Raw genomic sequence first — 25,672 nt, 5'->3', positions numbered from 1 at the left:
TGCCAACCCCTGGGGACCTTCTCCTTACCCCAGGCTCCTTACCACTCGGGTTGCACTGCAGCTCTGTCACCACTGCCTTTACCAATCTCCCTGCCCAAGTCTGCCGCCACGCCACCTCTGCGCTGGCCAGCCCACCCGACCGGTAACTGAAGGCTTTGTGAAAGTAAAAAAAAAATAGATCCTCTAGGTTTTCGTTTCTATAACAGCTGATAACTTTCCACAGAGTCTGCCAGACAAAGATATGGGTGATGGGGAGATGAGTTCATCTGGTTCCTTTAAAGAGATTCTGGGGAGACGAATAGTGGGGCTCAGGGCACAGCAGCTCTCAGAGATCAGCAAGGCACTTCCTTTGTCTCCAAAGGCTAAAGAAAAGACCATAGTTGTGACAGGTAGACCTGGGCTACTTTAATTAACACGCTTCCCCATGAACAGGCAGACACTTCGCATCCCCTTCTGAGACCCACCACTCTCGCTCCTCTCATTTGTAAAATGATATGACAATATCCATTTCACCTGCTTCACAAAGTTGACAAGATCAGACGAGAGAGCACATGAGAATGTGATTAGGGAAGAAAACTAACATCCACCATGAGCTTACCACATGCCACACTTTTAGATAGTTTCTTCAGGACTCCTATAGGCTCTATGTCATTATCATCCTGGCTATCTAGCTAAGTAAACTGAGGCTCAGAGAGGTTAAATGTGCCGAAGGACACACAGCTTAGCAGTAGTAGGACCAGGGTCAGGATGGAGAATCTGACACCCAAGCCTGTGTTCCTTCTCCCAATACCACACCATCTAACAAAGGAAGCCAACATCGCTTTGTAGAAGAGGCCATGAGTCTTCAGACTAAAAATGCTGCTGCCATGGAGCCACCCCTATTGCTAGGACACATCCATTCGCTCCAGGAAGTCAAGTCAAAGCCAAAGCCAACCTGCTCTACTGTCTTGAGACCCTACACACAAGGGCGACCCAGGGGCCACACCCTCGCATGGTGCCTCTGCAGCTGTGTGTGTTCACGATGCCTGCCTGGGGGTGCTGCTGGGGGAAGGAGGGGTCAATGACTGCCCAGAAATAAAGCAGTACAATTAGGAGGAAACACAGAAGCCAAAGGGGCTCCTGAGAGCAACTTCAAGCTCCTCATTGGATAGGTGAGGAAACTGACATCCAGAGATCAGTCACAGCCCGGGTCCACCATCCTCTGATGCCCAGTCCAAATCCCTGTACTCTCCACCATCCCAACCACGGTGACATTGGTCAGCTTCATGGTCCCTGAGAGGGCTGGGTGTGGGCCTATCTGCTCTCTTAGCTGAGGGAAAGCAGGGATAGTGTGCTGTAGTCAGGGGTGGATCCGTTTGCTTCATGCACTGTCATTAGCCTAGGTTCTACCCACTGAGAAGTAAGCATAAAAACCTCTCAGGGATCTCTCGGTATGACAGAGGCCAGTCCCCAACAGGGAGGCCCAGGTGGTACTACTGAGGCAGTGGTGGCCCAGTTGGCCCCCTGGCATGCTCAGAGGGGGCTGGTCTTTACTCTGCTTCGGGCTGCCTCAGCCATCCCTGTGAGCACGGCTGAGAGCTCACCTCCCCTTGAAGTCTCCCTGATTACCTACACACTGGTCACTCAGTAGCATCCCATCCCACCTGTCCCTCCTCTGGTTAACGGCAACCTGTGCCTTTTTTCATGTCACCTCAGTGTGTCTGCATGTCATCTCTTATGTGTTTGTCCACCCTCAAACAACACTGAGGACAGGTCTATTTCTACCATAGCCCAGCCGGAGTCTGCACGCACTGGGCAGCACCAGGCCACCATGTCACCAGCTGTTTGTTCCACACTTGCTGATGGTGCCAGTGACCTGCAAAAGGGCCAGGCCATGTCCCAGGAAAGCACAATGGAAGGAGAGTGGTAAGCTGGGTAGTCCAGCCACTGGATCTTCAGTCCAACATAACAGGGAGGGCGTTGTCCAACAGTGATCGAGTCTCTTCTATGTGCCAGACACTGTGCTGGGGACTTTACAAACGCTCACCCCACAATCCTTTGAGCTTTATACATTTTTTCCCCACTTTACCAGGGGGAGGAGGGAGTTGGATCAAAGATGTTAAGCAACTTGTCTAAAGTCATCTGATGAGTAACTAGCAGAACCAAGCTCTCAGGGCAGTTGTGTCTGATGCTAAGCACATCCTCTGTCTCCAGAGCAGCAAGCTCTTTGAGGACAGGGACTCAATGGTTACATGTGCCTGTTCCGTTTGTTGTTGCAGCTGTGTCCTCGATGCCTAGCACTGTGCCAGGCACACAGGAGACACTGAATCCTGGCTGGATGAAGGAACGCCACACTGCCTGTCCCCAGCAAGACAGGACAAGCTTGTGATGCCAGGTTCCTGGGCTCCACTTCCAGGAATCTTGAACAACTATTTGTCCCTCCTCTCCACCTAGAAAGGTACCCAATATTAAAGTTCCTCCAAAGGCCTCCTGAAGCATGGATGGGTTTACTAGGCACAAGATGGGATTTAGAGTGGAAGCGTAAGCTGAACCTGAAAGACTAGATCCTAACAGGGTGGGAGTTTAGAAGTGTCCTCAGTGCCCTGTGACCTGGGCCACTCTTTGGTCCCTCCCCAACCCTGGGGCCCCCTCAGACCCCCACTGCCTTGAGTGAGCAGCACTGAAGTTGGCCACATTCCTATTAAGCAGAGAAACTAACAATTACGCCACCCAGCCCAGCTCCATCGGAACCCTCGCAGTCTGCTCGGGGCCCCAGGGCCAGCTGCTTTTTTCCACATTCCAGCCAAAAATAATACGAGAACGAAGTTGTTTGGTGGAGACTTAATCTAATCTTCATTGCTTCAGTTTTAAAATATCCTGCCTGGTTTAAGGTTTCTTATTACACACAGGGATGTGTTTTTAGTGAGATAGGTCTTAGCAGAAACGTCCTTCGTGTAATTAGAAACCCAGGCAGGCAGGGCCTGCGGTGAGGCTTCCAAGCCAAACAGCAGATCCCCCTGAAGACACCGCGTTCGCAGCGTGCAGCGTGCAGCGAGTTCACGCAGCAAGTTCTTCTCAAGAGTCTGGGGCTTGGTTCTCCCTTACTCCTGCAGGATTGGTAGGACTGGGCCTTCCCACTCTCATGGTTTCTCTTAACAAACTGTGGTTCCTTCTACCCTAAACCGGGCTTTCACCTCCAATCAGAATGGAGACTAAGATGTTGCCCGTGACTGTAGGAGGAGGCTGTGTGAAGAAAAAAATTACCCCAAGAAGTCCCCACAGACAGAGAATTAAAGGCAAGCCTTCCACTGGAGCCACGTCTCCAGAATCAAGGCTGGCTTTGAAAAACCAGGCACAGGAGTAGAAAGAGTGTCCAAGGACATGCACTTTTGTAGAAGGGCCGGCTGTAACTTCGTGGGCTTTCTGGCCCAGGATCTGCTTTGATCTGCCAGCGTGGAGACTGCTAAGCAAGGGTCAGGCAGCGGCTAGCTCTGGACCAGCGCCCATCCCCCCTCGCCTGACCAGATGTCACACACCAGTTGGTGTTAAGGCCTCTTCTTCCCCGTGACATAGAGAAGGGGCTGGATTTCTAATAGGTCAGATTCTGTGTTCATCTGATGCGTGAAAGCCATTCCAGGTAGCACCATGGGGAACAAGCATTCCAGTTCCCCCAATGCAGCAACTTAATTGTCCCTCCTGATGAAGTGCAGGTGGTTTTTGGAATCACAGCAGGGTTTCCAAATTCTAGGATGTAAGGAAAGGCACAAGGTCAACCCTTTCACCCAAGTCTTGGAACTCCTGAGAGTTATGAGGAAAGGCTGTGGAGCCAAAGAGGGAAAGAAAACACACTGAGGACTGTGACTGCTGCTCAGAAGCCTTCCCTCTCATTCCCTTTGTTATTTGAGTGCACCCAGTACGATCCCTGCAGGATTCACTCAGGAGCCTCGGGAGCAGTGTGTGTGATACACTCATCTTACAGATGGAGAAACCAAGATCCAGAAGTTAAATGACCCACTGGAGTCCTGCAGCCAGACAGTAACAGGGGATAAAGCTGCCCGGCCCCCAAATTTCAGCCTAAACACTAGCTCAGCATGCTGACCTGCCAACCTTGATTATCTCCTTCCTCCATTCCCACCAGGTATTAGGTCTAATTAAATTAGCAGATCCCCATTGCAACAAGCTGGCCAAGCAGCCTGGCCAGAACCCAACCAGTGCGGCTCCTCCCTCTAAATTCTGCTTCTCCATAGAATTCAATCTTCAGTAAGTCATGAATCTCATGTGAAGTGTTTTATGCAAAGTGTGGTGTGCTGGCTATAATCAAGGCTAACGGTGGCTCTCGATGATTCATTTTCTCCCTCTCCATACTCCGATCTGCATTTTGTTTGATCAGACACTCTGGTTCCCATGCCGTCACCTCTAGCAATTGCATCACACGTTTATATATATCTCAGCATCGCAGGCCTTGTGCTACACAGTATAGGAAAGGGAAAACTTAGAACAGCATTTCTCACCTTCCTCAAACTAATTTAGAAAATGTGCTCCACATTAAATAAATCGGGAACAAAAGTCTGAAATTGGAGATAGAATGGGGGGGTGCTAAATAAATAGCATGGAAATCTTGCAACATGTTGGAAGCCTATAAATTTTATAGGTTGTTTCTTTAATAAAAACAAATTCAATTGCTAACAACACAGTATTATTAAGCCGCTAACATTTAAAAATCTAATTTGGCCTGCTCTGCTGCTGTTCATGGTGCGTGTTGCATTCACCCAGAGTAAGGAAGTCAGGTTGATGGGTTTGGTTTGGTTTCTGAACCAGGCTAATAGAAGCTGCTTTAAAACTCAGCCTTTTTGCTTTCTAGGCATGCCTTGGTCTTTAATGAGTTACAGCCCCACGTTGAAGATGGACATGGCAGAAAGAAATTTAACACACACTCTGGTACACCCATAAACATCAAGGCCAAGGGAGAGGAGGTATGTTTCCAGTTAAGCTAGAACTCCATGAATTCAGGATTCTCCACTCACAAGACAGTAATTCTCCTTATTTCATCACTAACTTACTTCAAATGTGTTTATACAATTTATTGCTACTGAACTTCCAGGCAACTGGTGTAGAGTTAATGAAACCCAGCTTGGAGAAGCTTTGAACAACTAACCACAGTTTAAATGGTTATGACATGCGGTCAAAGCCACAGCCCAGCCCCACTGCAGTTTCTGTGTTAGGACCTAGTCAAAAACCTTGTCATCTCACCTTCTGTGCCAAATAGATTGGAAAAGAGAAAAGTGCTGAAAAAATAGCTTTGCACGTTTCTTCTCAAGGTTTCCAGACTTCTTCCTGACATTTTAGCGCATCTTACTCACTAAAGGCAAGACAGAGCCTCTCCCCCAGTCCCCAATATTTTAGTTGCAGTTTGATTTGGCAGCCACTTGAAATTCTGAAATCCAGTTTGAGTTTAACTGAATTGGGTCAGGTATAAATAAAGCAATGTTGAGAAGGGGTTTATGGGGGAGGGACCAAGCAACATTTGAAGTCTGACTCAGTGAAAGTCCGAAAGGCAAGATAGGAATGTATAGAGGACACTGGACTGGAAAAGAAGGAAACTCATCTTCCTGAATTACTTGGACATTGGTTTTTATTCATCCTCATTGTCACATGGCCTCCTGCCCCAGCTCTGTCCCTGTGGGAACTCCAAGGAGTCTCTCTCTTTCTAAACAGGCCCATTTTGGAAGAGTAAAGGGGAGGGACTGGACTCATCATGGCCCCACAATAAAAGCTCCTTTTGAAAGCAGCACTTTCATTAACTTAAAGCAATCTATAGACTTAAAAGCAGAGAGCAGTAAACTCCCAGAAAGGATCATAAAACAGCCAGTCTCGAGTCCGGTACACTTCAGTGCAATTTGCACGAGGCATTTTACTGTGAGCCGTGGCCGGCCCATCTCTCTCCAGTCACCCCCTGCCCCTTATTCTGAGCAGCTTCTCTTTCTCTCTCTCGCCTTTCATGCCTTCGGAGCTCACAAAGGAGAGGCGGAGACCCGGAGTCTCCGTGGGGTCACGGCTCCCTCCTGCACGCAGTCTCTCGGCGGGAGAGAGTGCAAGAATTCCAAGCCCGCAGAACAACAGCGCGGAGCTTCGCTCACAGCGCCCAGGCGGCCACGGCCACTCGTGGGTCGCGGGTCTCCTGCGCCCCAGAAGCGCAATCTGGCAGCCCCAGAGAGGGGTACGAGGGCTGGGAGGTTGAGCTCAAGATTGCGAGGAGGAAATTTCAACCCTCCCTCCTATGCACCGCCCTACACACTGCTTCCCTAGTTGGCCAGAGGGATAGTCTCCCTCCCGAGTCAGGACTTCTCTCTCCCGAGAGCTAGGCCAGAGCCTAGGTCCCAGTGCAGCTTCAGTGAGGGATCCAGAGTCCAAAACAGGAGACCCCTCCCTTCCCCCAAGGCCACAGGCCTCGCGAAGGCCAGAATGGTAGAATAAGCGGGAGGTCTTGGGGTTAGGCTTCGCGTAATTTATCTTTTTGTGTTTGAACACCATCATTTTCTCAGTTTGGGGGAGGGGGGGTCACCTAAATCTGTCTACAATGCGAAGCTTTTGTCTTCCACCAGTTGGACAGCATTTGCTATCCGAGAAGTTAACACCCTGGAGAAGTCCGGGGACAAGAGGGTGAGGGTAGGGGACCCCGAACTCCCTTCCCCCTTTCCCAGGCATAACATCGCCTCCGCGGCCCCGCGCGTGGGCTTCCGGGCCGGGCCGCGAGAAGCGCAGGCAGCGCCTGCGGGTCCAGAGCCCGCGACTCAAATCAGGGCGCCGGAGTTGAGTCCTCCCTGCCCTCGGTCCGCAGCCCAGACAACCCGTTGCGATGCGGCACCTCGCTATTAGCCCCCCGGGGCAGGCCTCGGCCCCTGCGGGCAACCTGAACCCTCCCGGCCGTGTTCCGCCCGCAGACCCGGAGTGACTCCAGGAGCCCGAGGCGCCGCCACAGTCCTAGAATCCACCTCGAGCCCTGCGAGGTTGCCCTGTCGATTCACCCAGAACGTCCCGTGGATATGTCCGCTTCCCGGAATCTTTCTCCTAAGACCCGGTCCTGTGCGCCTCGAATCCTCTCTTCCAGATCCTCTTTCCGGGAGAAGCAGCAGAAATTCGGGGATCGCCTGCCATGACTAGGATCAACTACTTTCATCGCCTACATTAATGCTTTTCCACCCACGGAGAGTGAAGACCAGCGCGTACGACCACCCCCAAATTTCAATATCCTCAACCCCGATAAAAATTCGTGATCCCGTGCCTAAATCCTAAAAACAAAAAAACAAACAAAACCACCCGTTTCTCCTACTCCAGCCTCAGATGTAACTCCAGGCCCCCAACTCCAGCCCCCAGCTCTGGCTGGGGTGTAGATTCCACCCTTAAGGTACTCAGCGGCCCGTTCACGCTTCTAAAGTGAGCCTGGACCCTATAAACCCAAACTCCAGCCTGGCCCGAACCCCTGCCCTGATTCAGGGCTGATGCACCACCACTCCCAGCCCTGCCGCACTCCCACCCCGAGCCCGGGTCTCCCTGCCGCGCAGGCTCCTCTGAGACCCCGAAAAGGAAGCCCGATTCTCTCGTTTCTTCCTCGGGTTCGGGAGCTGGGAAAGCCCGCACACCTAACCCGAAAGAGACGCAAACTTTGCGCGGCACACTCCCGACCCTGCCCCATCTCCCTCTGCTTTCCACCCCCTCTTTTACGAACTCACGCCTGGAGGACTCGATCCAGGACTCTAACTCCCAACCTCGCAGTGGGCCCCACGTCTCAACCACCTCACCAAGGTCTCCCAACAATCCGTCCAAAGCCCGTAACCCTACAAATTATCGCTCCTTGCAGGGCCGGGTTCCCTAACTGGCCCCGGGGACCCCAGTTTCCAGACTCGTGTCCGAAGTCCCTCGGATTCGCCTGCAAAGCCCACTCGCCCAGGCCACAAGAGTCAGGCGGTGGCTCTGACTTCAGTCGCCCGGCCCGAGTCCGAGGCTGCTCCCGCTTCAAGCCGCTCAAAGGCAGCCCCAGGTTGGTGGCGCCAGCAGCGCCGGCCCAAAGGGCGCCCGGAGCCGGGAGAAAGCGAACCTGGAGCCGGCCTCGCCGGAGGAGCGCCTGGCCCCGACCGGCCCGCACCCGGCTCTGGCCAGCGCGCTCTCCCTACTCTCAGTCCCCGCACAGCTCCCCGCCCGCCGCTACGGGGCCCGAGGCCCCGGCGGTCCTCCTCCCACGCGGACAATGCTCGCCCGGCCCCTGCCCTCAAAGGGTAGGCAGCGGCCACCGCGGGGCTGCGCGCTGGGCGGCCGGACGCTGGACCGCCTCCTCCCCAGCCTCGCCCGCTCCGCGTTCGCCGGCGCTTCCCCAGCTTCTCTCTGCGCGCTCCCTCCCCGCTCCCTGCTCCCTCCTCCCTGCCGCCTCCCTCTCTCCACCCGCTGCCTCCCTCGCTCGCTCGCTCGCTCTCCTCCTCGCCCTGTCGCAATGAATAATACTCCGGCTTGGGGACCGGAATAAAACACGCGCGCTCCGAGGCAGCCGCCCGCAGCCGCGCCGCCTGCAGAAGCTGCTCTGACATGGAAATGAATGACAGCTTACCTGATGCCAATCTTCATCAGACTGACACCGGCGTGACAACACAGCCTATACTTCCCAGCACTGCTCAGGACGTCAGCGCTCAGGGACCCGCCCCCGCCCCCCCCCCCCCCACCTCTCCTTTCCCCACTCCCCCTCTCCCCACCCCCACACCCTCACCCGCTTGGGCTGGCGCTTTCCAGGCAGAGGAGCCGCCGGAGTGTCTCCCTCTGCTGGAGGCTTTTCCGAGACGCCCGGCGCGGGCCTGCTCCTGCGGGCAGGCGCTCAGGCGCAACACAGCGCCGGAAAGAAAGCCTCAGGCTGTGGGGCTGCCTCGGACGTGGGAACTCAGAGGACCCCCCAGAACCTCGGGAACACTGCCCCTGTCCCCATGCCAAGTCCTCCTCAGGAAGAGTTCTAAGACATCCTGTACTGAGCGGACAGAGAGGCGGACCCCAAGAAAACTCAGAAATTACAAAACTCAAAACTGGCAAGAAATCCTTACCTCTACCTTCACTCCGCCCACCCACCCCCACCCCACCCCACCCTATCCCTGCCAGGCTGTCCTCATTTTTATGACTGCATTTGAATAATTTTCGTTACCCTAGCCCCAGAAAAGGTGTTCAGATGAAACTCCGGCGAGTTATTCCTATTCTTAAGACCTTTTTTTTTTGCTGCGGCCTTCCCGGGACGTTTGGTTCCCAGAGGGGGAAACTGTGTGATGGGGTGGGGCAGAGGAAGAGCTAAAAGGGAACAGAGGCTTTATCAGTAAATCACCTCTTTGCAAATACCAAACAAGCCTGTTCGGAGCACCGCTGTTTTCATCCTAAAAAGTCCCAGGTTCTGGGGGTTGGGCTGGCGTAATATAAAGGGAGACCAGCTGGGCTGTTTAAGCCTGGGCCTGCTGGGGTGGCTTCATCTACTCTGGGGAGGACATCAATATAAGTGCCTTCCAAGAGGAAAACCAGTGCAAGCACGTGTCTTCTTTCATTCCAAAAGATTATAGTCCTACTAAGTGTTGGTGCAGGCACCCAGCACCTACAGATGCTGGCTTGCTTGCTTCACAACTCAGCATGTAGCCCCCCGCATAAAGGGACTAGAAGACCCTTTCTGCCTCCTTGAAATGTGCTCTGGGCTCCCGCCCCTTAGAGGAGCCATTCCAGCCACAGTCAGGCAGCCATTGATCCTCTGACCTCAGACCAGGCAGGGGGCCTGGATAAAGCCTAGACAAAGACACCGATGGAAGCAGGGAAGCAGAAAGTGAAACCCAAGCTGGCCAGATTTTCAGTGAAGAATCTGACCCCAGAAGTTGAAGGCTGCCCCTTCCCTCTTCCCAGGCCGCTGGGTGACTCCTCATCTGCCCCCATCACCAGCAGAGTTGAGCCATTAGCATTTTATGGCTCACAGGAGGCAATTGTGACCTTTTTTGCATCACATCCCAGATACTAAATACTGTTTGTCCAGATCCTCCCAGTCCCCCCCAAATTTAAACTCCAAAGGTGCTTGTAGAAGAAACTCTTCGCTAAGACTTTCCATTATAGACGAAGTTGGATCCTCTCACCTTCACATAGAATCTCCAAAGACTTCACTAGGTGGATTTATGTCACCCCAGCCTCTGATCTGTGGTCAGAGACTCTGGCTCCTGACAGCATAATCGCTATTATATATTATACATTGTATAATAATATAATAATAATGAATGCACTTGCCCTTTTTATGTAGTTCAGAAGCAGCCAGATTCTCCAAACCAAAGGCTGGAGGTCAGGCTGCCATAAACTCCCAGAGGCAAGCCCTCTTCAGAGGCAAGCCCTCTTCAGAGGCAAGAGGGGGAGGGGAGATCCATTTGCCCCTGCCTGGGACCCCTACAGAGAGGGTTTTCTCTCTTTCCCAGGGCTCCCAGAGGGTGGCTGTAGCCTGCAGAGTCAGAGGGGAGAATCAAGGCTGAATGTAAATACTTAACCCCATCAGAGAGGTGTCAGGGAGCCATAAATAGTATTGCAGGCAACAGCCATGCATCACTGATCCCCACTGTTCACACCCCTCATTTTCTGAAATCTAGTTTGGTGTCCAAATCTTTCTTAAATCAGGAGATCCACTGCCATGAGCTGTTAATTTTTGGAGTCTTTAAAACACTGTGATTTCTACTATAGCACCCTTTTAGTGCTTTAGTAATTTCTTAAAGTGTATCTTGTTTTGACTATTTTGTAACTTGCAAAAGCTTAAAAAAATGATCATCTAAAATACTGTATGCTCGTGCTAGGGATAAAGAGCAGAAGCAAAGGTGTTCAAACTCAGCTCCTGACCACAAGGAGTTTTCATTCTAATAGAAGAAGACAAAGCACTAATACATAAAACCTTCAATAATAATAATGCAAGAATCCAACAGTTGAAGCAAGCTAGCAAATAATCAATGAACAAATGAATTCACAATATGTCAAACACCATCAGTTCCATACCTAAATGGCTCTGTCAGCAGGTCTAGAATTCACTTCAGATACCCTATAATCTCTTCCCCATCATACTTCTGAGAATGAAGAAGAGGATGGAGAAGGGCCACATGTCACATAAGTCACCAACACATCAACATTAAAACCAAGCAGCAGTTCCTACCAATCCTAGCCATCATTCTTAAATGTTGGCATTTCTAAGGCTTAGTTCTGGGCTGCCTTCTCACTTTATCTGCACTTGATTTGTCTTTAGTGTGAGCAGCCCACACCAGCCCAAGTTGTCTCCTCTGAGCTCGAGACATAGACAAACAATGGCCTGGCTAATACTGTCCATGTCACCCCACAAATAAAAATTTAAGACTTGTATTAGTCTGCTCCAGCTGCCATAACAAAATATCACAGACTAGGTGGCCTAAACAACAGACATTTATTTTCTCGCAGTTCTGGAGCCTGGAAGTCCAAGATCAAGGTGCTAGCAAAATTGATTTCTAGTGAGACCTCTCTTCCTGGCTTACAGATGGCACCTTCTTGCTGTGTCCTCATGTGGCCTTTCTCTTCTGTGAACCAGACACTTTCCTCTGGTGTCTCTTCCTTTTCTTATAAAGGTACCAATCTGTTGAATTAAGGCCCTACCCTTATGACTTTATTTAACTTTACCCCCTGACGTCCCTATACCCAAATAGTCACAGTCAAATTCAACATGTGAGTTTGCAGAGGATACTATCTAATTAATTACCAGTTCCCTTTTTCTCAACTTAATTATTTTTTATAAATCTTTTTTTTTTTATTGATATTTTACAGAGAGGAAGGGAGAGGGATAGAAAGCTAGAAACATCGATGAGAGAGAAACATCGATCAGCTGCCTCCTGCACACCTCCCACTGGGGATGTGCCCGCAACCCAGGTACATGCCCTTGACCGGAATCGAACCCGGGACCCTTCAGTCCGCAGGCCGACGCTCTATCCACTGAGCCAAACCGGTCTCGGCTATAAATCTTGATATACTGTGAGTTCCTTGAGGATGAGGGACAATATTTTATTTCAGCCCAGGATCCTTAAAACCTGGCACTGTGCTCAGTCCAGAAAACATATTTAAAAAAATACTTGAACTGAATGGAACTGATTTCTCCACCACTGCCCAGTCCTTGTTGAAGGACTTACCACCAGTCAGCAGGAATATTTTGATGATTTCTTAACTGGTCTAATGTCTCCAATATCCTCAATACTTTTTATACACTATCACCAGAATGTTCTTCCTCAAACAAAGGTTGAATTATGCCTTGGTTTCCCCCTAAGAATCCTCAGTGCCTTTCCACTGTCTATAAGATCTAGCCTAAGATGTTTATTGAACCTTATAATAAAAAGGAGGGCCTTGAATGTCACCTTCCTTAGCACGGCATTCAATACCACCACCTCCTCACCTGGCCCTAAACTACCTTTCAGGCTAATCTGTATTCCTGCTGATACCTCCACAGTTCTACCTTCCAGAGGCTCCCATGCCTGGCCCTTGGACTTCCTGCATGAGAATCTTTATAGTTCAGGGTTTCTGGTTCCACCCCTAGAGAAAGCGGCTCTGGAGAAGGGCCTGGGATATCAGTATTTTAAAAGCTGTGAAGGGAATGAGAAGATAATCCACAGACTGGGGAAAAATATTTGCAAAATATACAAAGGACTCTTAAAACTTGACAATAAGAAAATGAACAATCCAATTAAAAAAAATGAGCAGAGAGCTGAATAGACACTTCACCAAAGAAGATGGCAAATAGTATATGAAAAGATGCTCCATATCAAATGTCACTAGGGAAATGTACATTAAAATGAGATACCATGTCATACTTGTTAGAATGACTGAAATCTAAAACCCTGACAAAACCAAATGCTGGTGAAGATGTGGAGCAACAGGAACTCTCATTCACTGTTGGTGGGAACGCAACGTGGTGCAACCACTTTGGAAGACAGCACAGCCACTTTGGTTTCTTATAAAACCAAACAAACTCTAACCATATGATCCAGCAATTGCACTCCTTGGTATTTGCCCAAATGAGTTGAAAAGTTGTGTCCCCACAAAAACCTGCACACAGATGCAGCTCTGTTTATAACTGCCAATATTTGGAAGCAACCAAAATATCCTTCAGTGGGTGAACAGATAATTAAACTATGGTTCATCCAGATAATGAAATATTATCCAGCACTAAAAAGAAATGAGCTATCGAGCCCTGACCGGTTGGGCTCAGTGGAGAGAGTGTCAGCCTGCGGACTGAAGGGTCCCGGGTTCGATTCCGGTCAAGGACATGTACCTTTGTTCCGGGCATATCCCCAGTAGGAGGTGTGCAGGAGGCAGCTGATCGATGTTTCTCTCTCATCGATGTTTCTAATTCTCTATCCCTCTCTCTATCCCTCTCTCTTCCTCTCTGTAAAAAATCAATAAAATATATATTAAAAAAAAAAGAAATGAGCTATCGAGCCATGGAGCACATGGAGGAACCTTAGATGCATATTACTAAGTAAAAGAAGCCAATGAAAAGTCTACATATTGCATGATTCCAACTATATGACATTATAGAAAAGGCAAAACTATGGAGGTGAAAGATGTTGTCAGGAGGTAGAGAGTGGAGGGAGAAATGAATAATCAAAGCACAGAGGATTTTAGGGCAGTGAAAATATTCCACATGATTCTATAATGATAGATCCACACCATTATACATTTGTCCAAACCCACAGAATGTACAACACCAAGAGTGAGCCCTAATGTAAACTATGGACTAAGGGTGATGTGTCAATGTAGATTCACCAATTATAACAAATATATCACTCTGGTGGGGATGTTGATAGTGGAGGAGGCAGTGGAGTGGGGAGGCAAGAGCAATATGGGAATCTCCACACTTTCTGCTCAATTTTCTGTGAACCAAAAACTGCTCTAAAAATTAAATTTTATTTATTTTTTCAAAGCCGCCACAATAGAGCGGTCTGGGCACTTCCATTCTGGCCACCCCCAGAGCTCAGTATGCCTGTTACCCCATGTAGCTCAACCCTCCTGCACTTGCTGGTGCCATTCCTTCAGCCTGGACTTCTCAGTCCCCTTTCCCTACCTTCTCCAATTCTGTCTGCTTTTAAGACTTAGCTCAAAAATCAGTTCTTTTCAAGACTTCCTTGGCTTCCCCAGCTTTGGAGTCACATGGATCTGGCTCAAATTTTTACCCTGTCACAGAAAGATACCGAGCTCTCCAAGTCTCAGTTTCTGCCCTTGTGAAATGAGGATGATAATAGTTTCTAGCTCATAAGCCTGTGGGGATTAGATCCAATGACGAAGGCACAGATCTCAGCACAGTCCCTGGCACCCGGGAGGCTCGCTAATAAATGGAGCCATTGGATTTAACAGCCCTTACCTGAGGCTTCCACAGCACTTGTCTGCGCCTTTATTATGGTACTTATTTAATTGGCCTGAGGTGAGGAGACGGTGCTTACTGAGGATGCTGTGACAGGCTCTGCAGCCTGGAAGCACAGAGCATGGGAGCACAGAATGGAGAAAGGGGGTGGGAATGCAACCCTCTACCTCAGGCCTCCTTCCTGACCCTGGAACCAGGTGGGGCTGTGGTGCTGGGGAAGCCAGGGACATGTGAAGAAGACTCTGTTTCTGATTAAATTCATAAGGGCACACCCCTGGCAGACAGGGTGAGGGACTGCACACTGTAAATCCTCCAAAAGCTGGGGCTCCAGGATTCTGCTCTGAGCTGGAGTCGGGTATCCAGGCCCTTGTCCACCTCTGATTCATTTTTTATCCTGAGACAACCTCTCTGCTCCCCTATTCCACTCCCACCCTCTGAAGCATGGTGGATGCAACCTGTCCTCTGGGCACATGACAGTCGAACAATTGAGTCATACGGTATCTCTAACTAGCTTCTCTAATATAGGAGGAATACAGTCTCCAAAACCATTAAAAAAGCCTGTCTTTCTTATGGTACTGATGTACATATGGAAAGTTTCTTCAATCACTGTCCCCCCACCATGCCTTACTTCTTTCAACCCCCCCATTACACACACACACGCACACGCAGATAGGCATGCAACACACATGCATGTATGCAATACACACACACACACACACACACACACACACACACAGGCTCTCGAGAGAGAGAGAGAGCTGCCCTGTCCTGGCTCCAGATGAGAGGCCCGTGAGCTGCAGAAAATAAAGGAGAAGAACTTTGGTTGAGTCTGCAGTTCTTCCCAGGCCCTGGCAAGGGGTGGCAGCATCACAGCCAGTTTGAAAGAGCTGAGAAAGAGGGATACTGAGAGACAGAGAATTTAGACTATAAAATGCTACGATCGTTTCCAAAAAGTGCCACCTTGGGAAATGGCATCCCAAGAGTTTGGCCACGCAATTTAAAGAAAGGAAGGTAGAAACCGGTGCTGTCCAACACAGCAGCCTCTAGGCACAGGGAGCCCCTGAGAACTTGAAACGCAGCTGGACCAAACTGAGATGTGTTGCAAGTGTAATGTCCACAATGGATTTGGAAGACTTCGTATTTAAAAAAGAATACCAAATTTTTCATTAATAATTATTTTATATACGGGGGTGGGCAAACATAGGTTTACAGTTTTTCGTATGGAAAAAGATATACAGGTTGTACAATAGCTTCGTTAACTCAAAAGAACATCACAATGCAACTATAAACCTACTTTTGCCTACCTCTGTATATTAGATATTGAAATGATAATATTCTGCTTACACTGAATTAGATAAAAATTGGCTACTACATTTTTTTTCACTGTTTCTTTTACCTTCTAATGCGGCTACTAGAAAATTTAAACTTACTATGCATCTTGCATTCGATTTTGATCAAAACTCCTCTTCTGGGCTCTGTTTTTGCCCTAGTATAAACTCTGCGTGCATGCTGAAACCTTTATCGTTTATCCTGTGTCACTCTGGCTCCCCAGCTCCTCAGTCTACTCTGCTTGGCACCTCCACCACCAGGACCAGCTGAGGGGTGGTGAGGAGGCCAGTAGTACACTCAGTGCCCCTCCCTCAGAGCGCAGGGTTGCTCAATTCTCCTCCTCCACCCTCTGGGTTACATGAGGTTTTGAAACTTCTACTCTCCCCAACACAAAGACCTCTTCTCCGACCTCTACTAGAGCATCCATCCCTGAACCCCTAGTCCTCCATCTCCTTTCAAACCCCTCATCACCATCACCATTGTCACCCCTGCTGTCACTGTGCTCTCCCTTGGCCCTATTCACATTCTCTCGCAGCCCTCAGCATCACCATCTCTCGCAGAACTGCCCTGCATCCTTCTGCTCCTCCCTTGGACCATCTCCTCCCTGTCTGCAGGGAGGAGCCCTATCCACATTAGTTGCCTTTGATGCTGCATGAGCCCTCCTGAGCTGAGGGCTTCATTCTGGTGGCTGGGACCTACAGCAGCCAGAGCAGGGCTTGGAGAACCAAGCAACAACTCTGGGGAAGGAGAAGTGGGTCCTGTCCTATCACGTTTAGGGGAGGGAGAGGAAGAGTGACCAAGTAAGGGAGCAAGATACCCAACTTGTCCAGCATGGTTGGCTTTGCAAGGAAGAACAAAACAGAGGGTCAACAACAATAATTGCTAATATGTATTGATTATTTGCTAAGTGTTCAACATGCATCCCCAGTGAGGCTCAGATAAGGGAGTAACTTGTTGCCAGGTGTAGACTTAGGCGCTCTGCCTCCAGAACCCACACTCTAAACCACTTTCTGCATAGCTTCTCCGTAAAGTACAAACACTCCCTCCCTCCCTCCCTCATCCATTCACTGGTACACCAATAGCCTCTAAAAATGTCCCAGTGTTGTTTCCCATTCAGCATCTAGGCTGGCAGGCACATGCTAGGCCCTTAGGCTCTAAGGATGAATAAATTACAATTCCTGAATCACAGAGATCTTACAGGTTTACAGGGACCACGAGAGGTCTAGAAAAGTCTAACTCAGCCTGCAGATCCCACTCCCATTCTACAGGTAGAGAAGCTGAGGTCGAGAAGGGACAAGGATGAGGTGAGCTTCAAATCTCTTCTGTTTTAATACGGCAAATAGTAGTCGGCCTGGATTCTCTCACCAAAGCAGTCCCACCCTCCCCGGAAGTTCTACGAACACAGAACAGTGTCGATGCTCTGTGCAGGTTTCTCAACAGACAGACGCAGCACGTCTTCTCTTGCCATCATCCCCACTGGCTGCCGTCACAGTGCACAGAGGAATATTCACACTCCGGTGAAAACTCTTCCTCTCCAGAAAGTCTCCTTAATTCAGGACACCCATGTCCTGCATCCTTCTGAAATGTGCACGCTCACGTCTCCACTGTAGTATATGCACTGGAATGCGGCTCTGTACATGCTCTTCTATTTCAGGTATGAATGCGTTCGCTCCCTGAGCACATTTTGAACTTCTTATAGGCAAAGGGCTAAGTGTTTCTTTCATGTCTTACCCTGTCCTTCCCAGTGTCTCAGCATTTGGTAGCAACCTCAGCCTATCTGAATTGCTTAAGTCAATGGTTTCATTTACTATGCACAGACCTAACTGTGTGTGTGTGTGTGTGTGTGTGTGTGTGTGTGGTGCATGTATCTGGGTAGTATCCTGAATTGATATGTAAGGTGGGGTGTTTGTACGAACAATATGTGTGAGCATATACACGTGTGTGTGTGTGTGTGTGTGTGTGTGTGTGTGTGTGTGTATGAATTCTCCAGCTATTAGAGTTTTGGAAGCTTAGACACACATCTGTGCAATCCATCAATTTCCAGACGTTATCTCTCATGATCATTTCCTGCCAAATCTTTGAGTTGCAATTAAGAAAGTAGAAAATTTGAAGCATTTCCCTCTGCATGTTGAGATGGATTATAATCCTAATTTGATAAAGACTGCTAATGACTCATTAGCCACCCCTGGCTTCTCCTCAGGTCAGCCAACTTCCCAGGAGCTGGGAGCTACCACGCTTAGGCCATTGCATGTTATCGCTTCTGCAGCACGAGAGCAGAAAGACACAACAAAGCCACAGCCGTGCAGCAGCCCTTGAATTCCTTTTTCTTCAGCTCCCAGATTTGGGCATTGATTTTCTCTTCCTGGCTTTGAACAAAGCCTCTCATTTCCTGACAGCCAAAATGCTGTCCCCTGGGCCTTAGCTGGCTGCCAGAGTGGCATGCACAAAGCAGCAGCCTTCCCTCTGCACAGGTAGCGGAGAGTCGCTGTTCTCAGACCTTAGGGCCTGTCCCCAGCACAATTGGTTTCATTGGAAGTGCCCCCTGAAGGGAGTTCCTGGGAGCGGGGACCACTGCTTGTTGTTTATAGATGATGACCACTTCCTGGCCCCCTTTCTGCTTTGGCCGACCTGGAGTCAGTAAGTACAGAGAGCCATTTAGAGGGAGCCTGCCCACCCCTTCCCTCCTGGCACTGCGCCACCTCTCCTAGCCCCAGGGGTAATGATCAAATGCCTTACAGAAGCTAAAGTCAGGGTTTCCCTTGGGTCACCCACTCTAAGAACCCAGACTCTCAGGAAATGGACTCCAGTGGACATGTGTGCAGCATGCAGGCACACATGAGCATTCATCGCAAGTTAACATGTAGGACACACATGCCCACAAGCAGAGAGGCAGCATGCATACATGTATAAGGAGTTCTCTGAATGACCCTTGACCCTGAGATCTGGGGTATGGAGGAAAGGTAGGCTTAGTCAGTCAACAAACATCGATCTTTGTCACATGCCTACTATGTGCCAGGCTGGGTACTAAGGAGTGATGATGCACAAACAGGATGGATGACCTGGAGAGATCAAACACAGTTGGACCAGTGGTTGCTGCATTCTGATTGGGAGCACGTAAGGGGCATCCTTGGCTAGGATCAGCCTTCTGAGCTCTAAAACCCTTTCTGTCCCTGCTCTTCTGTGTCCCTGCTGTCACAGGGGAGACTTGGGGTGAGATAAAAAGCCTCCACTTCCCCACCCCACTCCCGCCTGTGCATTCGATCAATGTGACAAATGCTCTCTGGGCAGGACCCCCGAGGCTGCCTTCTCTGCCACCCACCCCTCCCTCCTTGCCAATGAGTCCAGGGAGATCTGAGCAGAGGGTGATGGATAGCCCTGTCTTATTGTTCCAGACTCCGGATCCAACAGGGGCCTGGAGAGCTGTATAAATCAGAGCCTGGGCTGGGCTCTCCCCAGCATGATAACTCAGCAAGAGGAATGGAAGGCGAGGGACCATAAAACTGTCTGAGGGCTAAGTCGTTTCATTTCAAGTCAGGGCCAGAGAGAGAAAACCTCTGCTTCTCTGGAGACAGACTGGTTTGGAAAGGAGGCTAGGCTGGTAAGGTCTAGATGTCTGGTGCACAGAGGGCGGGGACAAGAGAGGCCATTCCCACAGACACTGGACAAGACATCCCTCATGTCCTTGTGTCCCCATCATCCAAGAGCAATGGGTGATTCTCAGGTCCCAAACTTTGATAATATTTCAAAAAATTCACCTCTAGTGAGGAGAGAAGATTCTCACATTTTCCCTCCACTGAGATAGGAACAACTGTGGGGCTGGGGGAGGCAATGCTGAGCAGGGCTCTAACCTTCCAATAATGGTCAGGGAGAGGCGGGAGTCACACCCACTTTATTTACTCAGATGTGTATTGAGCAGCTACTTGAGCCAGGCACTGTGCATGGTGGTACGGGCACAGCAACTACAGGACAGAAACGTTGGTCCTGCCCTCAAGCAGCTCGCAGTCTGGTGGAGAGACAGGGAGGCCGATTCATGCATCAGTGACATGTAGCTCATTACCCTATCTCAGCACTCACGACAAATGGCCAGATGTACCCAGGTGGCTGTCACTCTCCCCTCTTCAGCCTGGAAGCTCCTTCAAAGGAGAAAGGACCGGGCCAGCCTTTCAGCTCTCTGCTCCAGCTCAGCACCTTCAGCACCTTGCAGCCCTCATCTCTGCTATGCGCTTCATGGGAGATTTCATTATCCTCTCCTCACAGATGAGAAGATAGAGGCTCAAAGACGTTAATCCAGTTGCCCAAGACCAAAACTAAGTGTGTGTGTGTGTGTGTGTGTGTTGGTGGGGGGGGAATTCAACCAATTTCCATGTGTCCCACATCCTGCACAGGTCTCCTGTATCATGCCTTCAGCACCTGAAGCAGCGCCTACCCCAAATGTTGTGGATTATATAGCGGGGTGGGTAGGTCAGGGGAGACTGCAGAGAAAGGGCTACTGACCAGTTTTAAAGAATAAGTGAAATTTGCTAAAATGACAAGGGATGGAAGTCGATGTAGATGGAAATGACATGCAAGGTAACCTGGAGGCATGAAATGGCATCGTGTGTGCTGACCACCTATGCAACAGCTCCCTGCTGCCCGCCCCTCCCATTTCATTCCTAAGACACTGGAGCTTAGTAGTTGGTTAAGAAGCACATGGACGGTGGAGAAACAAAGCAGGCTCTATGGGGAGTGGAGTGTTTCATTTTGTTTTTCCTGTTGTTATCTTCCCAGGACTAGATTATAAGGTCCAGGTAGGATCCAGCCTGCTTTGCTCACAAATAGAAATCCAACACCTAGAGAGACAGAACTGGACCAGGAAACAGGCGCTCTCTACATTTCTGCCCTCCCATGAGGCTGGTGTAATTGGGCCAGTCTGGGAGCCCCTCCTATTCAGGGTCAAGGAAAAGCATTTTCAGGCCAGACAAGCACCACGGTGGGACCGAAGGAAATGCGGCCCAGGGCCACTGAGCAGCCGGTGAAGGGTGGCCATGCCTTCTTGTTCTCCTCTGCTTCCTCCTCTCTAGTCCAGGGACCAAAGCCAGCAAATGAGCACAAAGAAAGGCCATGAGCGTACTTGGACCTGCCCTTGGTTTCCATCTTACACTAAAGGGACAAGAGTCCTCAGGGGGCAGAAGCTTGAGGAACACCAGTATTTAAGGGACAATGAAGAAGAGGAGCTTACAGGGGAAGCTGAGGAACTGTGAGACCCAGAATGACATCCAATTGCCCATCCACCTTCTCACATGAGTGGCTATCACACTGGGAAGGCCTGTGGTTCAGCAGCCCAACCTCTGGAAATCACAAAGGTATTAACCAAAGACATTGCAGTTTGATCCCCAGTGTGGGATGTGCAGAGAATCAATGATTCTCTCTCATAGTTGATGTTTCTATCTCTCTCCCTCTCCCTTCCTCTCTGAAATCAATAAAAATATATTTGGGGGAGGAAGAATGGGAGAAGGGAAAAACAGTGATTACAGAGTTTCACAATTTTTTTTTATCAGAATGAAGAGAGGAGAATGGTAAATGGCTCAACAGAGAGAAGTCACAAGCCAAGGGCCTGTATGAGGGTTGACACTCTACAGAGCCCTGGGGAGGTCAGCCCTCGGAGGCACCCAGCACTGGCTAACCAGGGGCATTGGTGGGAAGTCTATTTGTAGAAGGATTCCCACCCACGCCACACAGCCAGTTAGCCACGCCCCTCTATCCTGTAGGAAGCAAGAGATTATTTTCTTTGGAGAAACTGAATAAGAATAATATTGGACTGGAGAACACTAAGTATGGTGGAGGGTGAAGAGAATCAAAGAGAGATCTGCATGCTGACCTGTGGAACCCTTTAGTCCTTTCTCTGGCCTTGCTAGCAACTCCCCCGCACTACCAACCAGCAAATTGGAAGAGTCTTCTTTAAAGAACTGAACAGCCCCAGAGAGAACTCCAGTTAGTGGTAGCTAAAGCTCTCTCAATAAAAAGATCCACGTTCCACCTGATCACCCCAGTGAAGTCCACCAGTCAACAAACTCTGCCACTTGCAAATAAGTTTCCAAAATATGCTGTTAGTATCTTTCTTAAATATGAATAAACATTCAAGAATCATCAGATATTTAAAGAAAGACTCAAACATGAAAAGGGGGCAAATAATCAGGAAAAAGAAGGAGATATGAGTGGATAGAAATTTTGCCAGGAAAAAGTTCAAAAAGAGCAATAACACTAATTCAAAAAAATAAAAGGAAAGGTTACATTCATTTTAAAAAAAAGAAGAGATTACAATGGAAAATGAAAAAATTAAATAAAAGTCCTCTTTTAAATTAAAAATATAATTAAATTTTTTCAAAAATTCATAAAGGTTAGAAATAAAGCTAAGGAAATTTTCCAATGGGTGAAGCAAAAGGAAAAATAAATAAATAGGAGAGGGAGAAAAAGGACATTAGTCTCCTGATTAGCCCAGTACAAACAATCAAATAAGATATATACCAATGCCCATCATTATCATTATGACACTTTAAATCATGAAGGATAAATAAAAGTTTCCAAAATCTTTGAAAGCGAAAGAAAACAGGTAAAAGAAACAAAAATAAGAACAATATCAAACTTCTTCAAAACCAACATCAGGTATTAAAAAATAGCAGAGAAATATCTTCTAAATTCTTAAAGAAAGTATTTTTAAATCTACAATTTCATACCCAAATGAAGTATCAGTCACATATCAGAACAGTATATATTTTCAGATAGTCAATGACCCAAGAAAATTACTTCTCAAAGCACTCATTCTTAAGAAGGTATTGGAGGCTGGGGTTTAGTAAAGTTAGGTGATAGTTCAATAACGAAGATAGGGAATTCAGGAAATAGGGCACACAACATAGGTGGTCAGTAAAGGAAATATTCAAAATGATGGTAAAGGGAAGCCTCAGGATGACAGCTATTCAGTATTCCAGTGCCAGGTTAGAGCAGAAAAACAGAAGGTTCTTGGAGGGATAACTGTAGGGGAAAGAAACAGAACAGATGGGCTTAAATGTATGGAGCCCCGCATTGACAAGTATGGAGTAAAGTTGCTGAATCATTTTTTAAGAATTAATTATAAGTACATTCTTATTGATACCAGGTCAATAAAAAAGGAGGCAAATGTTAACTTCAGGATAAATAAAAGATTGTACAAAAGAGAAGACATGAGCACAGTGCACTATTTGACTTGGGAACTAATAATATTTGCATAGTCATTAGTATATAAACCCAAATATCAATTTAAGAAAAAAAGAAAATTTATGTTGGAGAGATACAAAAAGAGAAAGTGCAGGGTTGGATTTTGGGGAGAATGGTATGGGAGAACTAAGTTCTCATCTACCATGGTAGAAAGTCAGTATATAATTTAAATTAGTTAATCAAGAAATAGTGTAAGCATATTATTTAAAAACATGGCAATATACACAAAAGAGAAATGAACTATAAGAGTTGAGGGTGACTGCCTTGGAGAACAGGACTTGGGAGTGTGAAGGGGCAAGGCAACTGTTGATTTCCAAACTATCCTATATAATAAAAGGATAATATGCAAATTGACCCTAATGGTGGAATAACCGGTGGCTATGATGCGCACTGACCACCAGGAGGCAGACACTCAACGCAGGAGCTGCCCTCTGGTGGTCAGTGCGCTCGTACAGGGGGAGCTCCACTCAGCCACAAGCTGGGCTGATGGCTGTAAGCGAGCCTTTCCTGCCTCCTCGGCAGCACTAAGGATGTCCGACTGTGGCTTAGGCCCGCTAAGATGGCAGGGTGGACATCCCCCAAAAGGTCCCAGACTGTGAGAGGGCACAGGCCGGGCTGTGGGAACACCCCCCCCCCCCGCCAAATGCACAAATTTTCGTGTACTGGGCCTCTAGTGTTTATATATTCTTTGATTAAAATAAAAATTAAACTCTTAAAAAAGGGTCCCTGTGGCTCACACACAGCCCAGCTTAGCTCCTCAGGATATGGGATCAGATGATGATTTGGGACCATGCATTTATTTTGTGTCTACACATACATACCCCTTGGGGATCTGACAGAGTGGCTGGGAAGTCAAAAACTTTCAAAGACTGAGAAACCTGATCCTGGACTACACCTGTGGATGTGACAGGCAATTCTCAAACATATCTTGATATGTCGTGTCTGTGCTTGCTGGTATCCCTGACTAGAATACCTCAATAAACAAACCTCCCCTAACATGCTGAACTTCCCTCCAACCTTTACAACTCTTCTAATGCCCAGCCACTGTGGCTCCGTGGTTGAGTGTCAACCCTTGACCCATGCACCAAGAGGTCGCCAGTTTGATTCCTGGTCAGGGCACATGCCCAGTTGTGGGTTCCCAGTAGCAGCTGATCAATGTTTCTATCTCTCTCTCCCTCTCTCTTCTTCTCTCTCTAAAAATCCATAAAAACATGTTTAAAACTCTTCTAGCCCTAATCGGTTTGGCTCAGTGGAAAGAACGTCGGCCTGCGGACTGAAAGGTCCCAGGTTCGATTCCGGTCAAGGGCATGTACCTTGGTTGTGGGCACATCCCCAGTAGGGGGTGTGCAGGAGGCAGCTGATGGATGTTTCTCTTTCATCGATGTTTCTAACTCGCTCTCCCTCTCCCTTCCTCTCTGTAAAAAATCAATAAAATATATTTTAAAAAAATAATAAAGCTCTTCTAAGCTATTGCCTCTTCTAGGAAGATTTTCCTGATGCCTCTTCCTCAGAGTCCTTTTTCCCTCTTTTGGCCTACTTCTGAATCTTCTGTGTATACATCTAGCAAAGCATCCATCACTCTATATTTCAGCTGGAAATAACCCATCTCTCCAACTACCCTGTGTCCTTCCTACAGCCATCAGCTTAGGGAAGTAACCTACAGGATAAATAGCCAGAGATCTCAGTCGCTCACTCACAAGATTTCTCTCTCATCATGCTACGCACCGGTTGGGGCCCTGGTTCACCTCAGTGTCCTCTCTTCGAGTGGGACCCAGCTAGAGGCACAATCCTCTGGACATGCCACTCTCCTGGCAAATGAAAAGAGAAAATGTGGGTGGGGCCACAAAATGTCCCCGAAAGCCTCTGCTCCGAAGTGACATATCACTTCTGCTCAAATTTTATTGACCAAAGCAAGTCACATGATCAAGTCTGATGTCAATGGCACAGATAAGCATAATCGTTTCACAGGCAAAGGAAGCAAGTCATTGGGCACAATACCACCTACTACAATCCCCTTGGTGGGGTCCACATCTTATTTTTGTAACCTAAACCCCAATGCCATGTTTACCACCAAGAAGGTACTCAGGGCATCTGTGTGACTTAAACTGAGTTGTCAAATAATAACTTAGCCTCATATACAAACCTGAGAACAGAGGGAGATCTGAAAAGGGGAAAGGGCCTGATGAAGAGCTGGGAGGGCACCGGCAACAAGCTCATTGTATGTGGACCAGCACTGGGCTTGAAATCAGGAGACCTGGGTTCTAGTTCAGATTCTGAAAGTCATCCCCCCTCTCTGGGCTCACCTTTAACATCGAGATGAACCAGAGGACCTCTAGGGTCCCTTCTAGTTCTAGCCTTTCAGGAGTCTGGAACCCCCCTCCCCCGCCAACCTGGGCTCCTTACCACCTGCTTGCCAATCTCCAACTACATCCAGTTCCATAGCCGGAAAGAAAATGAGCCCCAATTCACTTCACATGCTCGAATGAATTTCTAAAAACAAAAAATGCACCCATGACGGAAAAAAAATTATACTTCAAAAGTAAATAAGTTTTCAACAAAAATGTTTAATGGCAAGTGTTTGTTTTCTTCTTTAAACAAATCATTTTCTGTTTTGAGTGCACTGTTGAAGACAGGAGATGTCCATTACACAAAGGCTCCTTTCCATGACACTGCAGAGTGGTGGTTACACAGCTGAAGTATCAACACTGAGTTCACGTTCACACACAG

General features: G+C 48.4%; 1 protein-coding gene across 8 annotated transcripts in view; it reads right to left on the bottom strand.

Moving 5' to 3' along the window:
* Positions 1-25,672, bottom strand: part of PKNOX2 (PBX/knotted 1 homeobox 2) — a 309,668-nt gene that overhangs the window by 232,484 nt on the left and 51,512 nt on the right. For 4 of the 8 annotated variants that reach the window (XR_013959564.1, XM_080650407.1, XM_080650413.1 and 1 more), the window contains exon 1: positions 8,579-8,659. The exons of 3 other annotated variants lie outside the window; for them this stretch is intronic. The gene's annotated coding sequence lies outside the window, so the exon portion shown is untranslated. Of the gene's footprint in view, positions 1-8,578; positions 8,660-8,734; positions 8,785-25,672 lie in introns of those variants that run through there. One more of the 8 variants, XM_080650410.1, reaches the window with a different exon arrangement.

Source organism: Plecotus auritus (genome assembly GCF_963455305.1).
Source record: "Plecotus auritus genome assembly, chromosome: 13".
In the NCBI taxonomy this organism is placed as follows: domain Eukaryota; kingdom Metazoa; phylum Chordata; class Mammalia; order Chiroptera; family Vespertilionidae; genus Plecotus; species Plecotus auritus.
This window is presented reverse-complemented; position numbering and strand designations above follow the sequence as displayed.